This window comes from Pezoporus flaviventris, unplaced genomic scaffold (assembly GCF_033815535.1).
Source record: "Pezoporus flaviventris isolate CSIRO_AGI_PZ_B2104156 unplaced genomic scaffold, CSIRO_AGI_Pfla_v1 ptg000009l, whole genome shotgun sequence".
Lineage (NCBI taxonomy): Eukaryota > Metazoa > Chordata > Aves > Psittaciformes > Psittacidae > Pezoporus > Pezoporus flaviventris.
Genome location: NW_026892557.1, coordinates 657,219 through 664,417, shown reverse-complemented (window position 1 = coordinate 664,417; position 7,199 = coordinate 657,219).

Genomic DNA, 7,199 nt, shown 5'->3' with positions numbered 1-7,199 from the left:
GCCACGTTTCCCATAAATCTCCCTCTTGTCTTGCTACCTGGCAGCAGCAATTCAATAGACAACTCCCCCCATAACAGCTCTTACCAGCCTTGATGCTACCCTCTGGCTTCCAGTGCTGGTGAATTTGGAGCTGTCCTGCAGCTGCAGATGTTAAGAGCATCTGAAGCACTAATCCCAGCAACCAGCCTCTCTGAGCACAGATTAATCAGCCATGCCTCACCCCTCCTCGAAATACAGCATCTGTCCAGGGATAGAGCCAAAAGGCAGGATTGATGGTGGTTTCATGGCTCAAACAACATAGCAGAGCGGACAATGGGGAGGTGGGGAGAGGGTATCCTTAACACACAGCGAGCTGGAAACGTTAAGAATGAGCTGCCGTTATCACGTGAAGTACATTATGAATGTTCTTTACAGAGGAGGGCATGGTCATGCCCTTAGTTAATACACCAGATCCAGAGGGATTATGTACCTTGGGGGTCCTGCCATCATATTGCCTTCTTCAGGTGTTCACAGGTAAGGATATTCTCTTCAATAGCATCTCTTCCTTTCAGTATCTCCACTAGTAGCCCAGGCATGGACAGAGCTCAAAATACTCAAGTGGAACCTCTGCAGCCTGTGTTGTGCCCAGAGCTGTGTCCTGAAGGGGGATGCAGACGACTGATCAAGCTTCTCACCATTGCGTGGCTCCTCGTTTCTGGGAACCCCTATTTCCTTTGTCTCTGTTACCATCCTTCCCAGGCTTGTCTTCACAGCCTGTGCAGAGGTACTCTCCAAATCAAAGAAGGGCACCTGCAGGTAACCCCTGCTCTTTACATATTGCACATTGTCATCCCATTCCTTCTTCATTTTAACTCCTTTTCTGCAGAGCTCGTTTCAGTCCCTAGCTCAGTGTGATTTTGCAGAGTTCACTCATTGCCCCTCTATTTCTTGACCTTCCCCCTGAGAGCTGCTGGCTCTGCTCTTTCCCTCCAGAAAAGACCTGGGTACCCTCAACCGGTCTCCACACAGCTTCTCTTCTCCAGGCTGAACAGCCCCAGTGTTCTCAGTCTGCCTCCATACAGGAGATGCTCCAGCCACTGAGCATCCTCGTGGCCTCCCCTGGGCTTGCTCCAACAGCTCCATGCCCTTCTTACCTTGGGGACACCAGAGCTGTTCACAGTGCTCCAAGTGGGGTCTCATGAGAGAAGAACAGGGACAGGATCACCTCCTTATTGCCTCATGTGCCCTAGCATGGTTTGCAGGAGAATCTGCTCCATGATCCTGCCAGGCACAGAGGTGGGACTGACTGGTCTGTTTCTTTCTTGAAAATAGGGGTTATGTTTCCCTTTGGCCAGTCGTTGGGAACTTCACCTCCCTGCCATGATTTGTCAAATATGATGGATTAACGGCTCCCTCTGGACCCATGGACGGATTCCATCAGGTCTCATGCACTTGAGCACATTCGGGTTCCTTAGATGATCTCGAGCCTGGTCCTCTCCTATAGTGGGCTTAGGTCTTCAATCTCGCACTCCCTGCATTTGTGTTCAGTGATTTCAGCAGCGTAGCTAGAGCACTTGCCAGCAAAGACTGAGGCAAAGAAGTCATTGAGAACCTCAGCCTTTTCCAAATCTGGGGTGCCCAGTTCTCCTGTTTCCATCTGGAGAGGTCCCACTTTATCCCTACTCTTCCTTTTGGTAGCAACGTACCTCTAGAAGCCCTTCTTATCCTTGACAGCCCTGGCCAGATTCAAATCTAACTGGGCCTTAGTTTTTCTGACCTGATCCCTAGCTTCCCGGACAATATACCTGTATTCCTCCTCCCTTCCACCTTCTATAAGCTTTTTTTTTGCCTTTGAGTTTGTCCTTGTCCATCCTTTTTGGCAGGGGCATGAGCAGAGAGGTCTGGAATGAAGCACTGAAATTATGCCTGGTAAAGGAAAGATGTTGGTTTAATGTTTGCCTTTTCGATTGCCATTAACCAAATTACATTATATTTTAATTGGCAATAAATGAAGTTACTTTTCCCCAAATTGTGCCTGGTTTGCCTGCAGCAGTAATGGGTACGTGACTTTCCTGGCTTTATCTCAGTCCATGAGCTTTCCTGCTCCTGTTTTTTTCCTGTGTTATCCCCCTTTCCATCTGAGGGAGGAGACTGGGCAGCTGTGGGGGGGTTTGCTGTTAGAGAAGGCTAACTCACTACATGTGCATAAGGAAAAGACCTCCCATATGGCTTTCCCCAATACTGTTCTGCAAGATCTCTGACTTAAAGGGTATTCTTGCCATATTCCTGCCAGAGGAAGGAGAAGAAAGATGCACTTAGAGGTCTTCAAGAAGGTCCGAGCTATTGTCTATGCTACTGCTTCGGAGCTGATCCCTATACAGAGGACTTGTAAATGTCTGGTTTTGCTAGCTAGAACGAACAGATGTGAACTTTTGTGCTCAGAGATGTGCTGGCTTCTAGGCTGGGAGGAAAAGCACCTCTGAGCTATTCCTTTATTTACAAAGTAAAAGGGCCCAGTGACTAAGTGGTGAATAATCATGTGCCTACAAAATATGGCAGTGAAATGCACACAAGAGCTCAGGTTTAAATAGATGCTATCCCACTGTGGGAATGGCTCTTTGCCTACTCTATGCATCTGATGATTCAAACCCAACACAAGTTGTCTGGGTGAAATTTTATGTAGAATATTTGGGCAATCTCAAATGGACCAGCCTGAGGGTGAATCGGGTCCTGCTGTATGGGTAGTTTAAAGAGAAAGAAGGAATTAGAAATGAACTGAAGCAGGCTCTTGAATGAATGGTCTAGGCACTTTATTTCTGCTGGAGGGGGGGGAGCAGTGAGCACGTTTGAGGGACATGGGCTCACAGCCCTGTTATCAGCTCGTTAATGGGCTCTCAGTCTCTTAGCAGTGACAAAGGGGAAGCTGCAGCAGGAAAAGCAATTGGCAGCTCTAATTGCCCTCCTCTCAATGCCAGCTTTTGAGTCAGCATGAGGGTGAAGGGAGATCTTTTCCTCTTCCAGGGTCCCACATTGCAGGGCTCAGCCAGGGATTCTGTTGTCCCACCTGGTGTCCTTTGTGTCCTACTGGGTACCATTGTCAGCCTTTGTGTCCCGTTACCATCTGGTTCGTTTTCTTGATAGGCTTGTACGGTTGAAGTGAGCTTTGAAAGTCAAAAGATAGAGCACACTGCCAAATGGGCTCTGCCTGCGCCAACCTGCGTCCAAGCATCCTGGAAGCACTGGGGACTCAGATATCAATGGAGGGGGTGGCCACTGCTGCCGTTTGCTGTCATTGCCCAGCTCAGGAATTCAGAAAGCAAGAGTGAGAAGCCTCAGAAGAAATATTGGAGGCGACTGGGGCAGGTTTTCAAGGGTTTCTTGAAAGTAAGAAGCATGCTGGTTTTACACTTTTGTTTAACGTACCTTGATCCCATGACCCCAGGATTTGGGGTTTTTATTGGAAAACTGTTTATCAACAGATTTGTGATAAAGCAGAAATGGCAAATGCTGCTCCATGTGACAGGCTGGGATATACTACATTATGTTCCATGAGGATTCGCCAGGGCCTTGAAAGCATTAACGGCCCAGACCATCCCTGCAGCATCCACTACATGCCCTGTCTTTTGGTCCAAGGAGCTGCATTTCAGCTCAAGACCTGAGTCTTTAAGTCCTTGTCTGAGATACATTCTAAGACTGCTGGTCCCCAGTGCAGCCATGCCCACTCCCATGCCCAGCTGTGGACTCCATTGACATGTGGATTGACATTGGGACTGCTTCATCAACACCAGCTCCCCTTGATTGAGCCAAGCCACGATGCCTGGTGCTGCTCTGTTCACCTCACTTAGGTACTGCAGGGCTGGGTCCTGGCCGCTGAGGTCCTTGCCCTGCTGGCCATGTTACTGCCCTTGGCTCCTGGCTCCCCATCCCTCAGGAAGCAAACAGCCCTCTTGCTCCCTGCCAAGTAAACTCCTTTCGATAGCTTTGCTTTATTTAATGCATTTGCAGAAAATGTGTTATTTTCTTCCTTGGCATAGCGACGCAAAACCATCCTGCTCCTGGAACTGCCACACAGACAGCGAACATACATGTCCTAGATGCCACAACCTTACTGAATAGCTGCAGGGCATTAACACATGAGGCAGTCCAGTCCTTCTGCCACTGGAAAACTACAGCCTAGCTACTGTGGATTTAGAGGTTTCTGACAGTTAACTCTCAATCTGCAGGTCCTGGGGTCCTGTTATGGATATCCACCGTTCCAATGAAAACCTGTCTTTCTTGGTAGAAGGTGATTCTAGAAAGTAAATTAAAAGACAGGAACTATTACTCCTGGCCCCAAAGTGGGATCCGTTTCTTTTATGTTTTATGTGGTGATGCTAAAATTGGATTCTTAAACACTGGGAAATTCCCTCCACTTTCTGGAGCATAACTATGGCAACCTGGCACATCCCATTGTCTTCCCTATCTAAAGCTGCACTGAGCTACACTGCGTTTCTAGTTTGCAATTCCAGGTATATAAACAAAAAAGCAAATAGCATCCCAAACGGGGATCTTTAGCATGTCTGCTTAAAGGGAGAGCTTCATGCAAGTAGAATAACCACTGTTAGCATGGAATTCCTGCTGCACAGTGTGTTTGCACTGTTAATATGACTTTGGGTGAGATTGACATCCTCCGAAACGTTCAGTCGCAGCGGCAGTGCCTGTCACAGCCTGGGCATCCCTCCAGGCTCTGTCAGGGAGCAGCAGGGCCCTGATGCTTTGGGTTTCCTCTCTTTTTCCTCAGTCACAAAGATGAAAACTGTCTCGTCTTAGAAACAGAAGGACAGCTGTGAATTCCCATTAGTGCTCACAACACAAACGGAGAGGAAGAGCAGGAAGATGCCTTATTTCATCCAATTGCTTGTCCCTGAGGATTCGGCTGGACCATATGCCTCTGTGCAAGGATCTTTGCTACATCTACTTCAGCTTTATTTCAGTGGAGAGGAACAGTGGGACCATGGCATTTCCCTTGCTTCCATTTTGCAGCCTGATGGGACGCTTTGGTGCTGCTGAGAGATGCTGCTTTGGTGTGCGGGTGTGCAGCTCTACCTTGCAGGCAGAAGCTGCATCCAGCTGGATTTGCTGCTCTCCCAGCTTCCCTCTGCTGCTGGAAAGACACAGTGAAGACCCCAAAATGCAAGTAAAAGAATGATTTGTGATGTAAGAACTCCTTCACACCCCATGCCCGGCTCTTGTGTGCTCTCCCATGGCTTAAAGGCACCTTTCTGTTTTCCTGGCTCAGCAGGATGCCGGTGTTGGCTTGGGACACAGGGAGGGGTCCAAGGGCTCAGGACAGAGAGCCCTGACCTGTCACAGGCCAGCAGAGCCCCTAAAGATCTGCAAAACCCTGGGTTAGGTCTGAAGGGGGCTTCACTCAGTGCATGGAGCCACCACCACCACCCTACGTCTGCGTAAATCACAGCTGGATCCAGCTTCAGCTCCCTGTTCTCTTTCATACATGTCTCAGAAGTCTGCAGGGAAGCTGGATCTTTACTGAGCAGTTCCAAAGCTCTCTCATTAACTGCTTGCCAGCAGCCAGTGCTCTGATAATGGGTTTCGCCTCTGGAAATTGCAGCCCCATAGCAACAAGGAGTTTAATGGCCATTATTCTTAAATGAAGGACACAGCTCTAGTAACCCACATCTTCCCTCTTGCAAAGTCCCTTAGAAATTATTCCTTTTGCAGGTAAGGCAGAAAAATGCCAACAATTGCAAATAAGTTAAAAAGACCCAGCCTGGCCCAAAAGTGCCATTTTTAACATTTCGAAATACTGCTGGGGTCGAGTGAAGATGCGGGGATCCTGTGGGAATTTTGAAAAAGGAAAGGTGCAAAACTTCCTTACCAAAAAAAAATCAGTGCTTGTCCACTTCCGAGCTGAAGAAGTTTTCCATCGTGCCATGAAGAAATCCATCATTTCCATGAAGAAATGTCCCATCGTACCGTAACATGTGCCCATTGTAGCTGTGCTTTCTCTGTGCACCTGAGCCTGGCTCCGTCCTCCTCCAGCCCCTTCAGGCTGTTAGAGCCTCCTCAACCTCCTCTTTTTCCATCAGACCAAACCCAGCTCTCAGCTTCCCTCACATGTCCTGTGCCCCAGCTCCAACCATCTCAGTAACTCTCCTCTGCTCCCATTAGAATTCAACAACATCTCCCATATGAGGGTGTCCCAAGCACGGACATGGTCCTCCATATGTGACCTCATGAGTGTTGAGTAATGGGAAGAGTAACTTGCCAGCTTTGCTTGTGTTAATACAGCCCAGTATTGAGTTAGCCTTCAATGACAGAGGGTTGCACACAAGGCAAGGACAGAAAAAGATGGAAAGATCATGTACGGCTCTTTTGCACGATCCAGGCAGGCAGTGATGGGCAGGCAGCATGCATGACAGTGACAAAGATTTTCCAAGGCATGTTGAAACAACAGGAACGTGGACTTGCTCAGTGGAGTCCAGACAATGGCCATGGAGATGCTGCGAGGGCTGGAGCAGCTCTGCTCTGGAGCCAGGCTGAGAGAGCTGGGCTGGGGCAGCCTGGAGAAGAGAAGGCTCCTGAAGGGGAGACCTGAGAGCAGCTCCAGTGCCCAAAGGGGCTGCAGGAAAGCTGGAGAGGGGCCTGGGACAAGGGATGTAGGGACAGGCCAAGGGGAATGGCTTTAACCTGCCCGAGGGGAGACTGAGATGAGCTCTTAGGCAGAAGCTCTTCCCTGGGAGGGTGCTGAGGCGCTGGAGCAGGTTGCCTCACTTGAAGTTGGAGTCACTCGATCAAGTCCACATCCCTCTTGTGTTGTTGCCCTAGAGCTGGATCAGGACTGCAGGGGGGTTCTTCTCAGAGCTCAGCAGAGGGGGAGAATCCCCTCCCTGAGCTGCTGCTCACTCTCTGGGCGTGAAGCCCAGCACACGGCGGGGTTCTGGGCACAAGCACTCACTGATGGGTTGTGTTGAGCTTTTCATCAATCAGCACCCCAAGGTCCTTCTCCTCAGCCTGCTCTCCATCCATTCCCCACCCAGCCTGTGTCTGTGCTTGGGATTGCCTCGACCCAGTGCAGGGTCACAAATAGGCTTGTCTTGGCCTTGTTGAACCTCATGAAGTTCACAGTGCCCCACTGCAAGGAAGAAGAGTTTATTCACGTCTTACAAGTGCAGCTTGAAAAGCTTCAGACCCAGTAGCAGCTGGTGTAATGAAGCTTC